We start from the raw sequence: 25,000 nt of genomic DNA, 5'->3' as shown, positions 1-25,000 counted from the left end.
GCTAAGCTTATTTGGTTATGAGCTAGGTTGACAAAAATCAAAACACCCCTTTGTCCACTAAAGAATAAACAATTTGCCGTTACTCTTAAAAGTCAGACAGTTCAGATCACAATATTTTAAGTCCTAGTAAAATTACAGATGGAGAACAGAACAAACTGATTCTTGAGCATGACTAATGTGTAAGTAGTATAACTCACCAGTTTTTTCTTCTTCAACCTAGGGAATGCATGTTGGATATCACCTGCAAGTGATACAACTTCTTACAGTTTCTGAAATACGTGATCACTTCTTCACACAAAGTCCTTCACCCAACACAGATAAACTCTTTATTGGTTCTCATTATGATGAGAATTGCAGGCTTAAAAATTAACATGTTGCCTAAGTACCAGCAATCTTGATCCAGTTGCATTTACTTTGTACAAACAGAATGTGTCAACACCAGTAATGCACATATTCAGAACTTTAAATGTGAAATATCCAAAGCTTAAAGGCATTTGTTGGCACAACTAGCTGAAAATATTACATTAAAAATGGGAAGCATAATTGATCAAGGGCATCCTATTAGATGCTCCAAGTCTACAATTCTAAAAGTATTAAAAAAAAGTCAAACTGAGAACAGTGTGAAAAAAATCTCCAAGATCTCCAAATCAGTTATGTTAAATTTTAAGAAATCTTGGAAAACAGGAAGCTCCCAAGGTTGCTAAAATAATTCTAACATTTAAAATAGTACAGGAAAGGAAAAATCTTGTTAACCTGTTTTCATAGGATCATAGAGAAGTAGGGCCAGAAGGGACTGCCTGAGGCCATTCAGTTCAGCCCTCCACTCAAAGCAACATCGTGCCCATCCAAGCCATTCTATATAATCCATAATCTGAAGTCTACATAAGACTACTGTTAACCCTCAAATAAACAGACCCAACCCCTTAGCCTGCCACAGGTAAAACATGGCAAATATGGCAGCCAATATGCTACTTCAATGAAATGTTGTTGATTTATGCTCAAGATATCCTAGATAGAGAGCTACACCCCCCAATACAGAGGAAGGCAAAAATCCCCACAGTCCATACCAATCTGATCATAAGGTAAAATTCCTTCTTGATCCCAACTATGGCAATCAGTCTAACCCTATGTGGAAGGCCAAGACCCTCTAGTCAAAAACCTCTGGCTTTGGTCCCAGCAGGCACACTGACACACCCCAAAGTTCCTAGCCCTGGCTGTAGCAAACACCCAGTGTCTCTGAGGAAGGCTTAAAAACACCCTAACGTATTGCAGAAAGGAGGGAGCAGGGGCAACCAGCAAACCCCAAAAACATGAGAAATACCTTTAGTAGAACATAGGCATAACTAGGCCTAAACCCTACCCAATCAGTTGCTATCCAACCTCTTCATGAAGAATTCCACAGCTTCCCTAGACAGTCTATTCCACTGCATCACTCATCTCAGTAAAGAAGTTTTTTTCCAGATATCCAATCTAAACGTACTTTGCTGCAACTTCAAGACACTGGTCCTCAACCTCCTCTACAGCAAAAGAAAAAAGGTGCTTTCCCTCTTCTTTATGGCAGCCCTTCAAGTATTTGAAGACTGTTATGTCCCTTCTTAAGCATTTTTTCTACATGCTGAACATACCTAGCTCCTTCAGCCTCTCTTCATCCTGGCCAAAGTAACTGAATAGTCAATTTAAGGACTCTATCATCATCAAAAACAAAATCAAAATAAAGAGGTTAATTTCCTCATTGATGTGGCTAGGACAGCCAATGTATACCTTGGATGCATTACAGGGGAATAGCAAGGCAAAACATAAAATATTTTTTTCCAGTGGCTGTGTGGAAGGGACAGAAGTAGGAAAAATGGCCTCAAACTGCAGCAGAGGACATTTGGGTTGAAGGACAGGAAAAATTTTATGATTGGGAGGATGGCCAAGCATTGGAACAGGCAACCTTAAGAAATTATAGAATCCTCATACCTGGAAATTTTAAAGAGCAGGCTAGAGAGACACCTGGTTGGGACAGTTTACTTTGGGGTGGTCCTATTTTGAGGGCGGAGCCTCATGAGGCCCCTTCCAGCCCCAGTTTCCTGTAATAACCATGTATAGGTAAAGACATGCATTTCAATGGCTGGAAAGTTAGCCAAATTAAGCCAGCAGTGCAAGGGGAGTCAGCAGAGGAGAAGAAAACTCTTTCCTATTAACCCAATCAACATATCTAAAACATTGGGACCTTCAAGTGGAAGAGGCAAAATCATGACTGTTAGTGTCCAAATAGTCTAAATGACAGGTTTTAACCCAGATTCTGAAGAAAATTCTGTAGCCTACGTACAGAATAGGTTAGAGATGATCATCCCTTCCAGCCTTCAAACTTATGAATCTCTCAGATTATCACCATCAAAATCCATTCAATTGCTTCTTCAAATGGAACTGCGGCAAACCATCTCCCAAAACGAAATCTTAGGCTCAGAAGAAACATTAGTTTTAATTTTGCCTCACAGACAAAACATCACGAGAGACCATCAACTCTCCAAGCCTTATATGCAGACGGACATGAAGCACAAACATAGGAAAGAACAAGTGATTTATGTCAAAGCAATTTCAGCATTATCTTGACTATCTCTTCATCCACTGCTTCCATAAGATTGTCTAAGCCACAAATGAGCTTTTACATTTGCCTAAGGGATATGGACATGGTTTGCTCCATGCAAACGAATTATGCTGCAGCCAAATCTGCAATATTTCATCATCTGTCTTCCAGAACTGGACAAGTACTTGTCTGTCTCTGATGACCTGCTTTCTTCTAGTTTCTTCGCTTAGTAGGGATACTAAAAACAGAGATCAAGGGTACCACTATCTCAGTTAGTTGCTTACCCACCATTTTTGCAGTGAACTACCATGATTTATGGTTGTATCATATACTACTCCCTGCAATATGTGCCAATAGCAGCAAACTCCCCAACACCCCTACAAAAGCAGCCTTGCAAACTTGCTCACCCAATGATGACACCACAGGCCAATATTTCTGGGCCCAGCATGTGATATCTCATCTAATATCTATAGGCTAATGTCTAACCATTATTTTGGGGTGGCATTGCTTTTTTCCCCGACATTTAACATACAATAGTTATAATATGTGGACAATGATCTTCCAAGAGGTCAAACTTTCAGGGCCCTGTAACTGATAATGAATCCATAGTTTCATACTAGGGCTGTGTGAAGCTTCAGTAGCCGATTTAATTCCGATGAGATTTGGTGGATGAATCAAACCCATTAATCTCTCCGAATTGAATCAGAAGCCTCCAAATCAATTTGGAGAGATTCAGAGATTTGGCCACAGACTGTACAGGCAGGCACCAGGCAGTGCCGGTGGGAGGAGCTGGGGGAGCAGCCAGACAAGCCCCGGCTTGAGCTGGCAGCACCAGGAGAAGCCACGGCTCATCCAGCTGCTCCCCCCACTGTCCCCCTGTCTGAGGAGAATGAGTGGGGAGCTGAGGGATTGAACCAGGACCAGGGGTGAATGATCATGAGCTGGAGGAACAAACAGGGGCTTCCCCCCAGCTCCTAGTTTGATTCCCCAGCTCCCAATCATTCCTCCGAGCCCCTGTGACTCCTGGTTCAAGTCACAGCTCGTCTCGCTGTCTCTGTCCCCTTGCTGGGGTGAGGCAGGCAGTGCTGGCAGCCCTGGAAAAAGCTGCGGGGGCTGGGGGAATGATTGGGAGCTGGGGGATCGAAACAGGAACTGGGGAATTGAATGAGGAGATGGGGGGAATGATCAGGGGTTGGGGGAATGAACAGGGGCTACCCCCAGGTCCAGGTTCGACCCCCCAGCTCCCAATAATTCCCCTTAGCCCCCGCAGCTTCTCCCGGAGCTGCCAGCAGTGCCTGCCTTGCCCCAGCAGGGGGACAGCTGGGGGAGCAGCCAGATGAATTGTGGCTTCAGCTGGTATCCCAGGGAGAAGCCACGTGGGCTGGGGAGAATAATTGGGGGGGCTGGAGGAACAAACAGGGGGTTCCCCCCAGCTCCCAGTTCGATTCCCCAGATCCTGGTTCATTTCTCCAGTTTCTGGTTTGATCCTCTAGCTCCCTGATCATTCCCCCAAGCTCCCAATCCCCATGGCTTCTCCCGGGGCTGCCAGCACTGCCTGCCTTGTCCCAGTGGGGGGGTACCCAGGGGAGCTGCCGGATGAGCCACAGCTTCTCTCAGGGCTGCCGACACAAGCCACAGCTTGTCTGGCTGCTCCTCCAGCTGCTCCTGCCGGCACTGCCTGCCTGTATAGTCTATGGCCAAATAAGATTCGGCACCAAATATCTTTGGATTTGGCCAAATCGAATTGTTACAGTGATCTGAATCACCAAATTCAATCAGTGTCCCTCCGAATCGCTGAAGCTGAAGTACTTTCCACAGGCCTATTTCATATGCCACACACAACTGCAGCTCCAACATCTGCAGTGAGACTATTGTAGGTATAGGCCAGTGCTTCCTAAACTTTTGATACTCGGATCATAATTTTTTGGTATTAAAATCAGCAGCACACTTCACTCTTACACGCAAAACGGGGGTTGGAGGGGGTGGAGGTGTGTTTTTCCAAAATATATAATTTATTCCATTCCCCTGGCAGAGGAAATCATACAAGTGCTGAGATGTGCTGTTAAAAAACCAAACCAAACCTCTGTAACTTTTCTGAATTTCACAACCCCCTAGTTGAAAATCACTGAGATGGATCCAACTTCAGAAAAGATACTGAAGGGGGTGCTAAGGTTAAAAAAAAGGTTGAGAATCACTGATTTAGCTGGTGCCATTTAAAGTTGGCAGGGGCAGGAACTTATCCTGTTGTGTCCAGCTCTTTCCACGGTCTGCCCAATCTTGACCCCTGGTCTGTACCTCAGGGAACAAGAACAACCGCTGCTGCTGAGATTGCTCTTGCAGGATCTCACATGCTGACGACTACTTTCAGGGCTTGGCCTGCTGGCCATGGGAGCATGGGAAGAGTAGACGGGGCAAACTGGCTCCAAAGCACAGCTGGCGGGGGTGGGGGGAGGAAGGGAGAAAGGGCAGGGGCAAGGAGTAGGGGAGGGCTGGGTAAGGCAGCAGCAACAGTAGTGCTGCTGGAGTAGCTGGGGCAGGTGTAGGGTGCCAGATGGGGGAGGAGAACATTTACTTCCTCACACGAGAGGGATCCATGGCACACCCTTTGGGAATCACTGCTATAAGCATTTACTGAAACTCCAAACCAGATTTAGGCAAGTTATCTAGCATGGTCTTCAGCAGCTAACAAAATTCTTTTTCAAACAGCCCCTCTGCAAAAATCCCTCCATGTGTCCATATGCCAGTGAAAAGTGACAAGTATTTAGGTAGTACTACACTCTGCAGGGTGCTTCTTACACAAAGCACCAGTGTATTACAAAACATAGTTCTGTTTAAGATTTTTATCATCTTTGGCTGCTTGTCAATGTCCATTTTATCTCTGTCTCTGGAGGTGGCCTTTCAGGAGAGAAAGAAAAATGGGTTTTTTTTGTAGTCTCCCTTTCATCTCATGTTCCTTCATGCATTTGAATGAATCTTTCATGGATTTTAATAAATTATAATTAAGGGTTATGCCAGGGTAGGAGAAGATGCACAAGGTCTTTCTGGTTGTATAGGGACAGGCACATGTATTCCAGACAGAATCATAACACACTGTTTTCTCTTTAGAGACCGAGGGGTACACCAGCTGACAGAGGAAAGGACTTTGGAATGGATTCCAGTACAGGAAACAACCAATTGAAAGACTGTAATAAGGTGAAAACCAATTGAAATAGGGTCACATCTTTATATACTTCTAAACAAGCTTCAGAAAGCTGACCAGGCAGCAGCAGCCAGTTTTAGGGGAACATCCATCTGAAGCACTAGACATGCTGCTACCTTTTTGGTATGTAATGACTACTAAACACACTTTGACAACCACGCAAGAGGCAGGGAGACTAGTGGTCACCTGGAGGAAGGCAGGAAAGGAGTGGTCTAGCAGCAGATTATAAATCCTTCTCTCTTCAATCTGCTCTTCCATCCATAAGGACCACCATGATGGCATGGCAAGGCTCATTACCTCCCACCTCAGCATAATCCAAGACAGGCTTATTCCATTGGAAAGCTATGATAACATGAGTTAACAATCACACCTACAATGGCCCTATTTTGCAATACTGAAAGGGGTGTTTACCCCATGTACTCCAAAGAGCTAGAAAGAAAACGGGTGTTCTGATGAGTTTAGAATGCTTCAAAACTTGCCAGAGAACCTTTCAGTTTTATAGGGTACAGCAGCTTCCTTCACTTTATGTTTCCCAAACCAACTGCTGTTGTAATAAACCTGCTAACATTATGAAATACCATACAGATGTTTATTCAATTTGATTCATTTAATTTTTAAATAAGTAATCTAATGAAAGTAATGGATATTATTCTTTTAATAGTTCAGTGAACAAGGACAGACCCAGAAAAAGCCCAGATACTCTCCCTAAAGGTAATTTTCATTGGACAAAATATTGAATACCTAGTTAAGTACTCATAATACTTTCACCCACTTTAACTCCTTCAATAGGTTCCTGGCACAAGGGACAGAAGACGTAGGTAACATTGAAAAAGCAGTCCAAGGTTTGAGGAGGTTCTTAGCAGGGACCAGGAACAAAAGGTTACCCCAAATCTTTGGCTTGCTCCCTTCTATATCATTCCTAACTGAATGCCCTTTGGTAACTCCTCAAGCATTATGACACTGCCAAATGTAAATCACAAAATTCCTCTGGTAATCTAAAGATGTCTCCCCCTCAACCCTAACACACTTGTAATTATCTTCATTTGCTTATAGCTATATTTAACCCTTTATTAAAGGCAGTTAACATGGCATTTAGAAAAATATTTAACTCTAAGGTTATTGTGTAAATTTTTAATTCTAAGATTTGTGTGTAAATTCTTTTCTGGGGTTTGAGTCAATTATAGATGTACTTATAGGAATAAAGTCAGTATATATAAAACAAAGTATTACTGGACAAGAGGTATAGCACTGTGTGAACCGAAGACATGGTTTAGTCTGTTAAAAGCTTTAAATGTCAAACTCTTTCTATGACAATAAAAAGTCATAAGGTTTTTTTTTTAATGTTCCTGACAAATAGGAACATTTATTTCTTTATTTCTGATAGGCTCAATAACAATACATGGAACACTTTTTATGTGATTTTATGACAGTAGTACAGAATTGAGATTTTTGCACAAAGCTATACTAGCTACACAAATGCTGTACTACATGATAACCTTTATTTTCTGCTCCCCTAAAAATGTAATTTTTACTTTAGATTTTAAATAGAACTCTAGAAAATTCTGAATGAATTGCCTTGGAAAACAGACAAACCTTAAAACAGAAAATTTTGTGTGCACTAAATGCACAACTGTAATCTTATAAATCAGTTATTTTCATTATCATAGAATTATGACATCAGGAGCTTGTCATAAGGCAACTAAGTCCCAAAATTTAATTGCATTTAAAATATGAATGTGAATTATTTGGAAGTTTTCCCTAATATTTGAAAGGATTTTGATGTTTGGTTAGCACAAATTGTCCCAATATTGTACAACAAAACAAACAAAAATAAAAAACTGTATCAGTATATCACTAAAGCAGTGGAGGCCAGCCTTTCTGACAGGCATGCCACAAATTTGCCCCACACACTTCCCAAGCACCACTCTGATCCCCTTTCTCTGCCCAATCAGCCATTCTGCTTTCTGCTCCCTGAAAAATCTGCTATTCTGTTTTCTGCTCCCTGCCCTACCTGCCTGTCCTCTCCTTGGTCTCCCACATAGAAGCTGCCAGTGCCACTTGACACTTGAAGTTGGCCATCCTTGTTCTAAACCCCTAGAAAGCAAAAATTCAATAACTAGTGTAGAGTAGGTCCATCTAACTGGCAGCATGCAGGCCACATCCAAGTTGTGCCTTCCCTGGCTGCTGTTCCCCTGCATCATTCCAGCTGCAATAGCAGGGGTCTCTAGGCTCCCCAACCTGCTCCCACACCAGGAGGTGGGCTGGTGCAGTACTGACTAGTACAGAAAGCTGACAGCGAGGCCAGGGCTGTGCAGTGGTACGGGGGACTGTCCATGAGGTACAACAATGGGGCGGGGAAGAGCAGCTATTTGGGTGCACGGTGCAGCAGTAGGACAGCAGGAATACCCACACAGGCACATAAAGCAATGGTGAGGTGGGAGTGGCCATGAGACATACAGTCTGGATGGCCCGTGGCTCACCCTGGTACAGCCTCTGGGCAAGAATCAACAGAAATGGTGGAGGGAGGAAGCACCCACATGGGCGCATAGTATGGGGTTGGAGTAGGAGCAGGGAAAGAAGTGCCCACATAAGTGAGCAATACAATGATGGGGGGGCAAGGCCCATTCAGGGCATGGCTCAGGGGGCCCATGACACACTGGTGCAGCCTGCGCAGTGTGTGGCCCCTGGCCAGTTACTAGTTAGAGAGTCGTGGTGTAGATTATTAAAGTATGAGTCTCAAACCTATTATAGGATATATTATAGTATTGATCATTTCAATATCTTTATACTATAATATATGTGAAGTGGGAGAAATCATTGAAGTTAAAAATGTAAGGAATAGCAGAAGTGAAATTATGATTGTTACAATATACTTGACCAGACTTACCAGAAGTGCCAATGGTGAAAAAGGTGGACAGAGAGATGAAAAGTATCAGAATGATAACAGAAACATAAGGGTGAGGACAGAAAGTAGGCAAGTCGTAAAGAAGGGCTAGTAATCAAACAAATCTTGATAGTTGGGTGCTGTTTCATAAGACACAAAATTTTCCTTGACGTGGTATTAAACAGAAATGTTTAGAATGGATGTGGTAGGGGAGGATGGAGGGCAAGCATCTGTAGCTCAAAGAGGCTCTCTTGCTCAAAATCTATCCATCTGAATGATAGGGCTGGCTAAAAAATTTATTAATGCCTCGTTTTATAAAGGCAGTAACTTGCATTATTCTGAAAACATAAACAAAATTATTCACCAATATATGATTGGATGTGGAACAGAACCACAAGTTGGCCCTCCATGTCAGTTGAATTTAAAAGCCATGCAGAAAATAATTTTTTTGTAGTGACTAGTGATTTTTGGACTTGACTTTTGGATATGTAACTTGAGACACCTTAAAGAGATTTCATTTCCTGAAAACCTTGAACACTCCCCTTTTAATAACTGTACCCCTTCAAAATGTGCAAATTGCGCAAAATGCCCCATCCCTTCTTCCCCACCCACCAAAATGCAAAAAACAACAAGAACACTTCAAAATTTAGGCTGTAATTTACCTGTGACATCTCTGATAGGAAACAGTCTTTTGAACAGACTGCTATATACCTTGTAAGAATGCAAGTTCATTTTAGTCACTAGTATTTCCGAGAGTAAATATTAGAGTATTTAGAGTTTTACAGGGAACACTGCTGAGACACACTGAACAAGATATATCCTCTAACCTCATGATTTGTTTCAATTTAAATTTTATTATTTATTTTCAAACAAAAGAAAGTCAATTTTATGGCATAAATCCTTTTGGTAAATAGTAAAAAAATAAAATAAAATGTTGACATTTTAGTTTTGAAAGAACTGGGGGACAGATGCCTTTACCAGGAAATATGTTTATAACCACTAGAAACCCTCTACATCCAAGATCAAGGCAATACTAAACTTGTAGTGGGGAGGTCTAAGTTTTCAAGGCTATTCTTCTTATGCATTCTTGGGGTTGTTTTTGTAGGAGTCCTTGAATTCAGTTTTTCACTGGAAAACCCCTGACATGGCAGACAAATATTACTTACAAAAATGATAGCAGTTACATGTAGTACAAGTAGTCACAGACTTTAGGAAGTACTGTGTCCCTGAGATGAGTGAATCATACTAAGACCACGTACAGACAATCAGTTTCTACCAGGAGAATCACTGCTCTCCCAGCAGAAACTGTACGTGTGCAAACATGCCTGCTCCAGGAGAAAAAATACCCATCTACAAAGAGGGAAAAATCACTCCTGAGAGTTTCTCTTGGGAGACTAAACATCTGAACACTTTCCTCCAGCTTAACTTCTGGAAACCAGAAGAAACGGAGTCATGGGGAAAGACTCCCATGCCTTCGAGGAACTCAGGTAAGCTCAGCCTGGAGAAAGTGTGAGGGCACCTGCTCTAGGCCCTCCAATAGACCCAATGGCTTGGGACAGACATTACACATAAACCAGTTTAAGTGATCAGAAACTGGTTTAAACCTGTAACAGAACAGACATTCAGTGCACGTAAACCAGTTTGAAAAAGGCCAAAACTGGTTTGAGATAAACCTGGTTGAATGCAGTATCAGACTTACCTGATTTGTTGCAAACTGGTTTATGCAAAGTCTGTCCCAGACCACTTGCTGGTTTAAGTTAAACCAGACTCCCCCAGCATCCCATCTGGACTGGGCAGAGCTCTGCTCTCTGCTCCAGTGACCTGGGCTGGCCCCTTCCTTCTGCTCTCTAGCCAGAGCAGGGGCAGATTGTGGCCAGATGCTGGCCTGGCATGGTCAGACCCTGAGACAAATTCCTCCCTTCGTCCCCTCTCCCCTTCTCCTCCAATCTCTTCTGGCAAATGCAGGGGACCATAGCTAGCCCCAGCTGCATCTCCATGGCTTGCTTGACCCATGCAGGGATGGAGTTAATTCTTTCCTCTGTCCCCTCTCTCCCCTGGAATCCCTGAGGGTTTGGCTGCAGTGGCTTACCTGCAGCCAGGCAGGGAGAGGATTAATTCCACCATGTGTCCCGGAGCAGGGGAAAAGCAGCAAGCTAGTCTCCTGTGTGCAGATCCAAGCCCTGCACCTGTGAGCCCAGAGCTAAGACCTTCAGGACCAGACTGAGAGGTGGGAAGTGTTGGCAAAGACCTGACTATCATCACACATGATGGAGAAGTAGTTAAGGGAAGTTGCAGACAGCTTTACCAAAGAATACAGAGAGCTACATTTACATTATAAAGCAGAACATGTAAAAGATGGGAATACCTAAATAAGCCTTTCTGAATGCCTGACTGTGAAGAGACACTCTGCCCTCCGGATTAGTAAAACTAATTCTTGTCTTCCTGGTTTACATTTTAAGTTAAACTAAGTTGTGTATGCTGTTTTTTACTGGGCTGTATCTTAGCTTAGGCAAAGACTGTGGGTAGCTCCCAGTTGTATGTTCTAGAAATTGCTGCGTTCAATACATGCTTACTTCAGACAAAGGAATTTTTCCCCATCCCCATTCCTCAGTCTGGTAGCAGCTGTCTCCCCAGGCTGGCGGCTGGCATCCTCTGTGTTGTGTTAGCTTCGGCTGGTGCCTGAACACACCCACTCTGCTCCAGCAGGGTAGGGTGAGAGACTTGGAGGGCGTCTCTCTTCCCTCCCCTTTGGCAGCGGCAGGCAGACATGCCCTAGTGCCCCCTAACTTCTGGCTTGAGCCACTGTAGGCATGTGGTTGCATTTCCTGATTTAACAGAGAATATCTGTTCAGTTATTAATCAGTTTAAGCTGCACAGCTTAGACTAACCTGCAAAGAGTGAATAAATTCAGGCTCAGGCTTTTTGAATGTTTATCCCTAGTCAATGAGAGGAAGCAGGCAGTGATTTTGCCGTGCTGCTCCTTCTGCTCACATCTTGTGCCTGGAAGTTGAGTGCAGGTTGCAGTACAGCCCCTCGCTTGCTTCTTGCTCTCGAGTTCCTGGTGCCAAAAGCAGGCAGAGCTTTGCTGCACTACTCCCTCTGCTCCACTGCCGGGCACTGGGAGCTGGTACTTACTTCTCACACCAGATTTCCTCAAACCACCGGGAGCCAAGCACAGGAAGCAGCAAAGCCCCTACTTACTTCTCACACTGGGACACCAAATGCGGGCAGGGACTTTGCCTGGCTGTTCCATTCCTACTGGTAACAGGATCAGACTGGGATCACCCCAGTCTTGGGAAGATACAAGGAGTAAGGGTGATAGGAAAGTTGCAGACTGAACATCTATACCTCCCCCACTCCTGCAGTCATTTCTAGCTGTGGAAATAATGCCAGAATTGAATATTTGTATGCCACCTGGGAGCTCTTTTTTGCTTTGTTTTTTTGAGTAACATCATTAAGTGGATCCATCGTCTCTTTTGTATGAACAGGTATCCAGAAGCATGCTCCTTGTGACAATCAGTGATTGAAACCAATTTCAAAAAAAAAAAAAACCAAAAAAAACCCAACAAGCCCCTCTAGTATTTAATCATTCTTTTTGACACACTGCTTTTATATGTACACTATCTGAGAGCACAGATGATGGGAAATATACATATGATTTGAAATATATGTTTGGAGAAATCAGAAAATGATTTCCAAGTAGCCACACTGAAGAAAGTAGGAACATGAATGAGAGGAAGGCAGAACTCAAGTTCATGGTGATCTAGCATTTAAAGGTGGAGTTCTCTTTTTTGCCTTGTATGACTTTAACCATAAACAAGTTCCCTTAGAGGCCACAAATCCTTTCCTATAAAAAAAAGTAGGAAGTAAAGAAGTGAACTGTTGTTTTTTTTTTTAATTCTTATGTTCAATGCAGGTAGCTTTTTATGACTCTATGAATACTTAGGGCATAGTGTGTTCCTCTTTTATATTTGTAAAATTAGGACAAAAGGAAACCAAAGTGATTTTCTGTAATGAATCTTGTGAATTGGCATGTGGATATAAGCTTATTTCATGCCTAAAAACCAGGAAATAAGCATCCTTAACCTATACTGAAATGTGAAGTTGACTTTGAATGATGTTGCTCAGATAACTCCAGTATATTGTATATCAAAACATTTTAAGTACACTTTCATAAAAACCAATACACACTTGGTAGTATGCATTTTGAAGATCACATAAGAATCTGTAAAAACAATTTTTGGAAGAAGGCTTCAATTTGGAGATTAGACTTATGGAATAATTACTAAGATATGTAAAGGAATGATTACTAAGATGAATAAAACTAAGATGTAGTTTTCTGAAACAGGCTTTCCACACCCTTAAGTCACACCCCAGAAGCCCACTTGGGCATCTTTAGAACTAGATTTGGGATAGATAGTGTTTTTTAATGATTGAGGCTGGACTTCCTTTTAAAGTCAAGGTTTAGATCTGTGAAAACAAATTTACATGACAAAAAATAAATGGCCCTGCAATCTACATGCTGCTTTGTTCCTAAAGAAATGAGGATTATGTATCCTCATCTAACTACTAAAAGTAGAGTCTGGTTTGAGGCTCTGCTAAAATTAAGACTTAAATTCCTTATTTCCTAGGCTGATGCATAAAGACAGCACAGCAAGAACAACTAATTTTGGGAAAAGGGTGAAGAGATTAAAGTAACAGTTGAGTCTAATTTTCTATAGCATGCACTTTGTTACCTACTTTTTTTTCTTTTTCAGTAAATCACTATATCCAAGTTATAAGAAAGGATAACAATATAAAGAGTTACTGCTACAGTCAAATAAAAATACCCCAGAAGTTTCTCATTAGCAGTTAGCTGTAATGAAAATTAAACCTGTACACAAGTTGGGGAGATGAACAAATGTCCAAAATAGGATCATCAGCAAATATTATTTAATGCAACTGGGTCAAGTTGTACCCATTTATACCAGCCGAGGACAAGACAAAGCCATTTTTGCTGGCTATAATATGGGCTAGTGAGGAAAGGAAGGGAGAAGAGTGGGTAGGTTTTTGGGAAGTCTAGAATCTAAAAGATGCTGATCCTCTAAAAAAAAAAAAAAGTGAACTTTATCCTTGGTTGAGGGGAAAAGGAAAAAGTTGCACAAATTCTAATAGGAGTTTCTAGACTTTTAGAACTGAGTTTATATTTAAACAAATCCTAAGACAAAACTGTGTGCATGAAAATATGGCAGACTGGTTATTATGCTACCTGCTTCTGTACATGGGTAATTTACAAACAAATTTTGAATTTATTTGACAAAACTGAGGTTTCCTTTAAATCTGTTAAAGTGGTATAAGGAATGATAAGGCCTCATATATCAGTTCAACGGTCAACAAAATCCACAAAACAGATTAAGGCCTGTATTTCTTTTGATCCCAGGAACTATGATTTGAACCTAGGATTTTATCACAATGAAGTTTTGTATTAAACCTTCATCCCAGAGCCTGGCACACTGCAGAAGAACTAGTCCGTTGGATTTATTACAAGTTTACCAAGTGTTTTTCTACAGTAATTTTTTCTGTGAATAATAGTGCAGCTGTTTGGAGCAGCCTGTGAAACAGAGGCAAAGGGTCCTTGGCCTCCCTGTTTACAGCTATGCTGCCACTTCTCATGCTGCCTGGGCAGTTCATAAGGGAATAGTCCAAAATGTACTAGTACACATTTTTAGTCTTCCTCAGAACTGTGTTGTTCACACTATTATAGTTAAAGCTGTGCCAAGGTCTACAAATGTAAACCCTATTTTTCAAAAGTACATAACTGTAAAAATTCACTTTGGACACAAACATTGCATACGGATTTTTGGTTTTGGAGAATTTGGTGCCATCCCCATTTTAAAAGGAACAGCTTGACTATAATTAAATTTGCTTTAGGTATCCAACAGTTCTACTTGTACTTTGGTCTCACAATGATACAATGTGTTCCTAGTTTTAGATGGACATATTACAGTTGCAGGGAAAAATTCCCAAAACTGAATTTTGCTGGAGAATGGAGAATTTAGTCTCTGCTGGAATTAAACATTTTGTGTAGTTTTCCTCAGAATTTTCCTGTACAAGATTCTCTGAAATTCCTGTTTCCACTGGATTCCACTTTAACCTGCTCTAGGAGATTGTTTGGAGGATTGACAATGAGGCTGTAGTTTGCTTTTCAGAATGCAAAGGACACTGCTTTATATTCTCTCTCATTCAGCCAATGCTGTTGAGTGTCTTATAAATGTTTGGGAGTGACAGATTGGGGCACCAATCTGAGCTGTCATGTATCTGGCTAAATTCAAATGATTATGCTACTAGAATTATGCTAGTAGTATAATTCATAAGAAAACAAAGCATTGATTAAATCTCCCCTTCAGTGAAGGTACGTGCTTCACCTTTACAAAAAACTTGTTAATCTGGAAATATTTTCCGGTTTCCAGTAGACAGGACATTAATTTAAAGTACACTACCTATTCCAGAGTAGCTCCACAGATAGGAAGATTTTTAAACAATTCTAGAAGCAGGAGCCACCTGGACAATTTACATTCAACCTGTATCTGTCAAGGAAGTTTTGGCAATTTCTTCTGTGGCATTTCATACTACTTCATGATATCTTTACCAATCATTTTAAAATCAAATGACTGGCACAGGTCTTCCACTTGCACTTATCTTGAAAGTGAGACCTGCTCCATGACATGCACTGGCTGCCTGAGTAGAATTCAGTTCTTGATTTTCATCTGTAATGACTTGGGAGCTTCCTATTTAGGATACTACCTCAGCTATATAGTCTCTTACATTTAGTAGAAGAGGAAATCCTCTGGCAGCACATTCTCTCTGACGGCCATTAACTTTGGAAATCTCCCCTCCCATGTAGTTCAAACTACATTAAAATAAGAGAGTTGAGCAAAAGCTTAAATCCTTTACCCATGCTTTTGTAAGCACTCCCTTATTTTTGGCTTTTTTTCTTCCTAGTTTTCAAAGGGTTTTTATTATTGTTTATACTTATAGTGATTTAATTTCCAACATTTTACTATAATAAAATAAAAATATTATTCTCAAAACAGAATAATTATGGACTCCACACTATTGCTGGATTTATCTCACAGAACACTTATTTACAGGTCTGAATAATCTTTTTTGCTCAAGCTGTTCTAGAAGTAGAGACTCAAGGGGCTGTTAGCGGTCAACAGATCTGACTTAAAGGTCTAGGAGGTAAAAGAGTTTCACATTCCCTTGGGAAGGTAAAGCTTTAATTCCATGTCCCATTGAAATAAAAGGTATGACAAAAGGAAAGCTGTGGGGATGAACCCATATACCAGGTCAAAGGACGCTGTCATTAGTCTTCGAAAATTGAAGGATTTGTTTGTGTGCAGGCATTTTTGTAGTTGTATTCACCCATATATATGAATACATCTGTCTCCTGGTTGATAAGAATTAAAACAAACAAACAAACATCTCAAGCTATGTCCAACATGTCACAGGGACTGAATTAACTGAAAGAAGCTCTTGACACTGAATACTAGACCTTTCATGTTGCTAACTGAGCCTGTGTAAATAACATTACCATTCCTTTTCCAGGTAGGGAATTATTTTTAATATTAATCTAGCATTCCTCCAGAATGCTACAAAAAGGTCTAGGTCTAAGATACGAAGTTAAAAAATATAAAGGAAGAGTCATTTGGCATTAATTGAAAAAAAAACAATCAAGAACACTTTGGGCCACTGAGATCAATGATAAAATTAGGCATTTTGGAGACCCATATCAGACTGATGATAGAATTGGTACAAAATATTTAGCCTCTTAGCTTCTATAGGAGAATACTGTTTCCAGTTATTTTTAGTCAATAAAAAAGGAGAAAATACCCAAGTGTGTCTGACAATGAGAAAATGGAAGTATTGGAGGATTTTGAAATGTTAAGACAGAAAGCTTCTTATTTCATTCAATTTGAGAGGTGAAGAGGGAACTATGCCACAGTTTGGAGGCAAGAATAAAAATTCCATGAAATAGTCTCATGAGACAATTGATAGCACTCATCCATAGTTGGTGACACACTGACTCTTTCATGAAAAAGGCAATTTTGCTTCCCAGAGAAGTATCCTGGCACTAGGGATTCAAGAGGACAAGGCTCTCGCTGCAATTTCTGACTTTCTAACCTGTATTAATGTCTGCAGTTATCAAATTCAGAACTTCTAACCATGACTTTGTTACAAAGAGGATTCTCCAAAAAGACACAAAAGTTGAGGATTGGCCTTTTCTTCTGCAATATTAGATTTATGTTAATAAAATCTTTCAGAGTTTTACGCAACACTTTTCTAAATAGAAATTTATTTTCATACCAATAATAATTTAATATGAATAATTATGAAGTCCTGCTGCTGAGCAGACGAGCCTACTAATCCAGAATGAAGTTACACTAGAAATTTCAGAATTATGCCAAGAGGTTTGGATTTTAAAAATATTCTAAAACAACATTAAACAACAGTTAGCTATTACCAGATAATTGTGGTAAGAGACGCTACTTTTTATAAAATGATTTTTGCCAGTCAAAAATAAGTCCTTGATTGGAGGGATGGGGTGAGGGGAAAGGATATTTAGGACAGATTCTTATAGGAATTTCCAAATTAATTTTCAGACAGATTTGTTAGGACTGTTTGGATACCAAAGTAGCTTTCAATACAAATGAAAGATTTAGTTATATTTTGTACCTGTTGCTTTGCTGAAATCTTTCTTCCAAAAATATTATTTTAGTATAAAATGGTTGGACTGAATCATCATCACAATGAATAGTGTCAAACAAGCAGTAAATAATCTCAAAAGAGACTGAAGAGAAACTTTGAAAGGAAAGAACTAATTTGAAAAAAGTTGGAACACCTGTGGTGTCTTAAAAAAAATTTGCTAAATTCCTCAGGTTTGCTTCTGAAGGGATGGCACACCTCTTCTTGTAGAATAAGTAAAGAGAACATGTTGATCACTACTTAGCGTGGTTTCATTTTCTTCTTTCTTCAGAATATAGTAGAAGTAAAGCAGAAATATAGGAGACCAAGGTTTTGTTAATGATTTCTTTGTTCCCTATAGAAAAATGACCATTTGAGAAAATTTTGCAGATAATATGTATTAACCTACTTTCTTCCAATTTGGCAAACAAAACACAAATTATGTTCCAGACAAGAATGCTCTTACAAATTGTTCCTGTCATGTGAGAGAGATACTGTAGTAGTGATGGTCCAGAAGTTGTGCAAGAGGCAAGGATTTCTTAGGATTATATCTTTTATTTAACCAACTGTATAGTTGGGATAGAATTAGACAAGCTTTTGAATGTAAGATACTCATCAGGTAATTTAATCTGTATGCACTTCTATATGTGAACACTAACAGAAATGAAAATAAAAGCTCCAGTATCTTTGCATATTATCCATTCATAACAAATAGTTATTAATGTTTTCAGCAAACTGAAAACATATGAAGTATTCACGTGTATCTACAGAAGAGTCATGATTAATTATACTTGAGATTTTTACTATGCATACAATATCATCTACCACTATGGGAACTGTGTAAAACTTGTTCAAAGGCGCGGCCCCAGCACATAACATACTAGTGTGCCAACTAAAGGATTTTGGATAAGAGACACTACAGGAAATATCTGACTTCATAAGCTTATAGAAAAAGTCCAATGAATATTTCCTAAGCACAGTATTATTTCAGACACTTCCACAAGATAGTTATTTTGCCAGGTTTCCTGTATTAATGCGATTACCTGTGACTAGTTTTAACCAAGAAAAGGAACACTTACAACTGGAAAAAAAAAACCCTAAACAAAACATCAAAACAGAATTTATCAAAACTATTATTCATGGGGAGAGGGTGAGAAGAGTCCTTCTTGACAATAAAAAAATTTCATTTTGTATTGCAAAATCATAGCATTTAGCATGCTAGTAAATTGCAGCCTGCCAGTCTATTTTAACTATCTGTATATGAAAATTAAATCAGGATGCCTTTGTGGAAGCTTATATAGGCTGAGCTTTTTCAAAATCAGGCTATCAAATGGGGAATATAAACTCTTCAGTTTATGATCTCTCTCATGGTTAGAAGCATAGAAAATTCAGTGTCTTGCCTAAATAGTCAGTTCCACGTTAACTATTACTAGTTTGGAAATTGAGAACATTCCTTTTTACTTTAAGAAAAGTTACCAAGAATTTCTCTGTTCAGTATTCATTATTGACAATTGCTTTTGCTAAGTTTAAAAAAGTTTGTTAGTTTAATTAATTAATGTAATGTTGATGCCTGATGATATTATGGCCCATATTTCGGAACAAAAATAAAGTTGCACGTACAAGATTCCTTTGATGATGTGAACATACAACTGTACATAGGTATGCATGTAAAACAGACATGCTTGATTGTCTGATACTTGACCAACTCAATAGTTTGGAAATTAGAAGAAACTGAGTTCTATACAGGAGAGAGATTTTGGCATCCAAATTTTCCTCCCTTTGGAAATGCATGAGCTAGGAGTCCCAAAGCTTCACTTCTTTATGCAGGTCTAATAACTGAACATTGTAAAGTGAGCCATCAAATCAGAATAGGAATGCCTTACACCTAGGGTTACCTTACGTCTGGGTTTTCCTGGACATGTCCTCTTTTTGGGTCTTCCCGTCTCCGTCCGAGCGGTCTTTTAAAATATCAACAAAAGTCTGGGATTTTGCTCTGCCCAACATCAAAGTTCTTTCCAGCACTTCCCAGCTTGCCCTAGCAAGGAGCTGCTTGCGGCTGGGAGGAGAGGGGAGAAGGGAGATTGGAAGCAGGGGGCACCATGTGCATCTAAGTGTGCATGCCAGCAATGTGCATGTGCAGACAGGCAGGGTGGTGGAAAAAGTCCTGACAGCTGCATGCAGGTAAGTCTATGGGGTGTGGGGTCTGGAGGGCCAGGGCTTGGGGTACTGGCACGCGCGTGCGTGCGTGGAGGGCAGGTGTCTGCACTTTCCAGACACTACAACTGCAGCAAGGCAAGGGAAGCGGGGGAGGCACCTGTCCCTCCAGCGGGGAAATGGGGTGGGGGTGCCCTTCAGGGGCAGCAGGGAGCTGCGGCGTGACCTGGCCAGCTGCACTAGGGCCAATGCCCTTGCTCGCAGGGGCATGGCAGCTGGGAGACAGTGCAGGCCTGAAGGGAGCAGGGGGCTGTAGGTCAGGAGTGAGAGGCACTGGCAGGGCTGTAGGAGCTGTAGCTTGGGAGTGAGGGGCACTAGAGGGGGTGGGGGGACTATGGGTTGGGAGCATAGGGCACAGGCAGTGCCAGGGGGCTGTGAGTTGGGAGTGAGGGGCACCAGCATGCCCTGGGGGGTGGGCTACTGTGGGTCAGAAGTGAGGGGCAGCAGGAAGGCTTGGGGAGCTGTGCCTTTAAAGTAAGGGGTAGGGGCAGGGCACATGGCTGCCCCCACATAATCATATTACTGTCCCCCCCAACAGGTGTCCTCTTTTTGAAACTAGAAATATGGTAAGCCTACTTGCACCCAGAGTGCAGAGATATTATCAATATACTAAGATAGTGAAGGAACACTCCTATAGAGTCTATTCTTGCTGTCACTTCTGTGCAAAGTAAAGGCAATTATATTAGCATAAAACTGGAAACAATAAGATCAGACCAAAAAAGTGGCAGGTATAAGGCATTTTGTAACCAAGAAACACGTCAGTATTTTAAACAAATGGTACATATCAGATATGTAGTAAAACAAGAAAGCAAGTTTTCCTCATAGGACACATCACATAATCTTTTAGGTTTGGATCAGTAGTAATGCCTATATTATTAGTTTATGAAGAATATGCAAAAACAGAACAGTTTCAAGATTCACTAGTGAAGTGCATCTATCAAATTCAATATTTTAAGTCAGCCAATAAATGTAACCTCCAGTTTTCAAAATCTGACATATCCAGGTTGTAGGTGTATTCTGAAGTGTGTTTAAGATAGTGGTAAGTATTTTTTTAAGTTCTCATTTAATTAAATGGCAAATTTACAAAAGGGAGGGAGAAGTGGGAAAGTGTTGATAGATTTTGCACCTTTAAAACTTGGCAAATGAATGAAGGCCTTATTTAATCTTTTGGAAAGGGCTGTCCAGCCTTATTTTCTATTAACCACTGCATTCAAGTTGAAATGTTAGCTGTTAAAATGGGAAGCTGAATCATTATGATTTCAGTGCCCAAACTGATTTTTTTTTTAACTAGCTTTTGGAAAACCATATTGTGATGGCCTTGCATATTTAATGTGAATTCTACTTTAGTTTAATTTTTACTGTTATACTATAGTTCTCAAAGTTACGATATGAAAAATAATGTTTGGTCTGCTTCGAAATAGGATCTATTTCTATTTGCATGGTAATAAGGTATTCTATTCAACAAGATGTTGAAGGAAGATGCTAATGAGTTTTAATGCTCAATGGTTAAAAGTAATCAATGGAATTGGGTAAGAACACCTTGTTACATGTAATATAGTATTTGTGTAAATGCTAGAATATGAAAAGAAACCAGCGACTGTAAAACATACAACAAACCACCCAGGTGATTTGAAACACTGAAGTTCATTATACAAGGAAAAAAACTGCTGCATTGTCTTACTCTAGATTCAGCTCCCATTGAAGTCATACAATCTCAAAAAGCAAAAAGCCTTATAGCAACTCCAAGAAACCAGAATTTCCATGATTTACCTTGATCACCTCTTCATCACACTTTTCATAGAAAATTTCTTTGAAATATTCTGCTACTTATTATTTTGGAACACTCTCTAATTTTGCTTCCTGTTAAATAACATTTACGTTTACTTTAAGACAACTGTATACTTAGCCTTGGCTTACCACCATTGTATCCTGGCAAAGGAATGCTGCTTTGTGTCAGGAAAGTATGGGGGAAGCCTGGAAATTCCTACACTCTCCAGCTGCTCTGGGCAGGCAATATAACTTAGATAAGACTTGAATAATGAGACTGCATTAGACTGCATTATAAGCAGGAGTTTGATTTTCTCTGAAAATGTTTGCTGTAAGAGGGCTACGGTCAGTGGGCAAAGGGAGTACCAGGACACCTGCATGCTGAGGGTGTCTATATAGCACAAATGAGTATCATGTTAGATTATCTGAGCTAGGCCTGCTCACACACAATACCAGCATAGCTGATCTTCTTCATAGGGTGAAACATATCACCCATTTTCCTGCCCATTGATACTGTGGGACAACACGCAATGTGTTCTCCTGGGACTTGAGAGGCCTGCTACTGTGCACCCCAGGAATTCCCACACAGGACTGGGCCCCTCAAGCCTTAAAAGTACTTGCTCAGCTTTCTATGTTTGAAAAGATGTGCCTCTAGGAATCTCCAGGGCATGTCTGAGTGAGAAAACCCCAACTTTTTCTGTTTACAGAGGTACAACCAGGAGATGTCCAGGGGCATCCCTGCTTATAGAGACATGCCCAGGAGTTCCTGTAGGCACATCTCAGAGTGAAGAAAGCAGAAATGCTCCCAATACTAGAGGGATTCATCCTTCATGGGAAATCCATAGGGAGCAGGAGCAGGCCCCTAAAGCCCCTAGAGTACCAGCCCAGGGCACCTGGAGAGTGCAGAAATCTCCAGGCTGCTAACACACTCTCACCACAAAGCAAATAGAAGTCCACCACAATAAAGCATTACAAATTAATAACACTTTTATTATGGTCACATTTTGGGGGCATTTGTGGCATGACGAAGGGCATGGATATCTGTTTGCTTGGCTTTTGTGTTGCTGTAAAGATTTTTATGGTGGTACAAAGCTGACAAATGGTGATGATGGCTTCCACTGCAGATCTAGTTCTACTTTAGTGTGGTGTGAAGTGCAAGCTAATGCAGGATCAGTGCTTTGGGTTCCAGAAGTGGCCTGTCCTCTGGATCTCTCTGCATGGTACTATCTTGTGCTGCACAGAAAAACCCATTAAGGTTCTAATGATCCAGCAAATGCTCAACTTCAGTGCCAGAATTAATAATGCTTAACTTAATCCTTAAGTGTTTTCTTGAATTGTGGCCTAAAAATTATCTAAAAACAATTAGTTAAGCACTATAGCCATGTAGCAAGAACAATTTAAAAGGAAGTGATTATTTTTAAAATGTTAAAGTAGCAATATCAAAGAACAGTGATTTCTGAGTGGTATTATATTTTTTAAAAGTGCTATATCTTTCTTGATTTGTACAGTAAAAGAAAATTTAGAACTTAAAGGTGGCAAGTTTGTTCATATTAGTTCTTAAGGCACTCTTAAAGAGTTCTCTCTGATTTTAGTGCCAAGATGGTGAAAAAACATTTAAAGAAAAGGTTACACAGCACTAACAGCAACAGTATGTCAGTTTTATGACTCCCTCTTATCTTAAGCATTGCTATGGAGCTCACTTGCATGTTAGCCTTACAGCCTCTAAATCCTTGACACGCTCAGTCCCAGGCTCCCTACCAGTTTATGGAATCAGTCAGCCGACCTGGATTGGGGTTTAGAGTGGGGAAAAGCCAAACGCAGCCCACAAAAAGAAAAGAACAAGAATACCGAGCTCAGTATCACACAATATGTTTCAAAAGTCTCTAAATATGCATCTGCCTCTTCTGTTACGGAAAAGGAGAGACACCCTGTTAACAAGTTTAAAATATAAGAGGGCAGGCCTTAAGAAAAAAAAAGACTTTATAGATTTTTGACATTATTTATAGAGTTTTGAAATTAATTATGAAGTTTAGAGCAGAATTCTTCTGCAACAAGATCTGCATGTACTTCCAGACAGAGATGGACTACGGTAGAACTCAAACATGAATACCGAATGAGCTTTGAGGGTACCTGAAACACTTCAGCAGCTTACTATAGTGATAATAGAGCAAATATGTTCAAGACTGTTAGCTACATTTCATTCAATGACAGAAAACAGTGCTACTTGAACCTTTTGCTATAAATCTTTTAATATCTCATGTGGTAGCTCTGCAGCACAGTACCTAAAATTTTCAGTTTTGCCACTTTGGCTGAAGTAGCAATATATGTTTTAAAAGGGGTCAAACCACCCAAACTTCTGATACATTTCTGAACTTCACAAATTTAACCATCAATGTTAGCAATATAAACTTTATCCAGCCCCCATATAGAGGTGCTGAAGACTGAAATTAAAACCTATAATGAGACAGCTGAAGTAGCTATAGTAGAACTAAAACTGATTGCCATCTAAATCCCAGTCTGCTGCTTGGTAACAATTTATAGAATATTCTGCCCCACACAGAAAAACCAGAATGCTGTTCTCATGGGGCCTCTAACCTTCCTCCTAATGAGCTCTTAAATTATCCTTGTATATATATAAAAAAGTGCCTCATAGTCAAGCTAGCCAATTGTACTTGTGAGGAACTAATGTTGTTCACAATATCTATACAATGTCTGCAAAATTTTTTTTGCTATGTTTTTCTTTTTAAAATATTACTATTATTTTTATACAGTTCTTAGTCTCATGGAAAGTAACCAACTGATACCCTTCCAAGACCTCTAACTATGGAAGAGATACTATAGCTGACCAAGATCTCTATACTCAAAACCCCTTTGCCTGTGTCTATCCTGGATCTAGTTTACGTGGAAAGTCTTCAGGATTTTTTTAAAAAAGACCTACCATAGCAAAAGAAATGTCACTGCTGGATGGATGATGCATTTTGTTGCTTCAGACTATCCTGCCACAGCCAAGGAATCCCACTCATGCCACAAGACAGTTCCCCTCCAAGGTAGAATATTTTAAAAATTCTAATAATTCAGCAGTGCCCAACCTCACACCACTACGCCTTAGCTTTTCTGAATTTATTGGCACCCCATTAAAAATATTTATTCATTACAGTGCATTATTTAAACTGGAAAAAGCATACATAAATAACTATATTATAATCAATGCTATACTTGAGCCTGGCAGTTGAGAATCACTGCTTTAGAAAGATACCATTATGGCTCCCATCACCCTGGTATCTGAACACTCCAAATCTTTAAAGTATTTATCCCTAGAGCAACTAAGGCACAGATAAAGGATCAGATTGTATCTCATTTTGAAGGTGTCTAATGGCACTTAGGGATTTAAGTGTGAGGTCTAGAATTTGGATTTTAATACAAAATCAGATACCTTTTGGAGAAAGGGCTGTGTGTAAAACATCTTATGTACTTATGTAACATCCATAAGAAAACCACAAGTTTCCCCAGCTTGGTGGGAAACTGCTTGTTTTCAGCATAAAATGAGAGGGGAGAAGGAAAGGTAGGTTGGAAAATAAAAGTGAAGGGCACACCTATAAAATGTCGGGGGGGGGGGGGGGGGGCAAAGGTCCCCCCGGGT

At 40.3% G+C, this 25,000-nt stretch overlaps 1 protein-coding gene and 1 long non-coding RNA gene across 2 annotated transcripts in view; both read right to left on the bottom strand.

The window, feature by feature from the left end:
- The window catches only part of LOC109287721, a 20,435-nt gene extending 12,720 nt beyond the window's left edge, over positions 1 to 7,715 (bottom strand). Inside the window, exon 1 of the long non-coding RNA XR_002094951.1 lies at positions 7,627 to 7,715. This is a non-coding gene — a long non-coding RNA (uncharacterized LOC109287721). The remainder of the gene's footprint in view (positions 1 to 7,626) is intronic.
- The window catches only part of MGMT (O-6-methylguanine-DNA methyltransferase), a 372,054-nt gene that overhangs the window by 186,145 nt on the left and 160,909 nt on the right, over positions 1 to 25,000 (bottom strand). The window lies entirely within an intron of this gene.

Source organism: Gavialis gangeticus, unplaced genomic scaffold (assembly GCF_001723915.1).
Source record: "Gavialis gangeticus isolate Ggan-Ray unplaced genomic scaffold, GavGan_comp1, whole genome shotgun sequence".
NCBI classification, from domain to species: Eukaryota; Metazoa; Chordata; order Crocodylia; family Gavialidae; genus Gavialis; species Gavialis gangeticus.
Note: the sequence above shows the minus strand (reverse complement) of the source record. Positions and strands in the feature narration are given on the sequence as shown.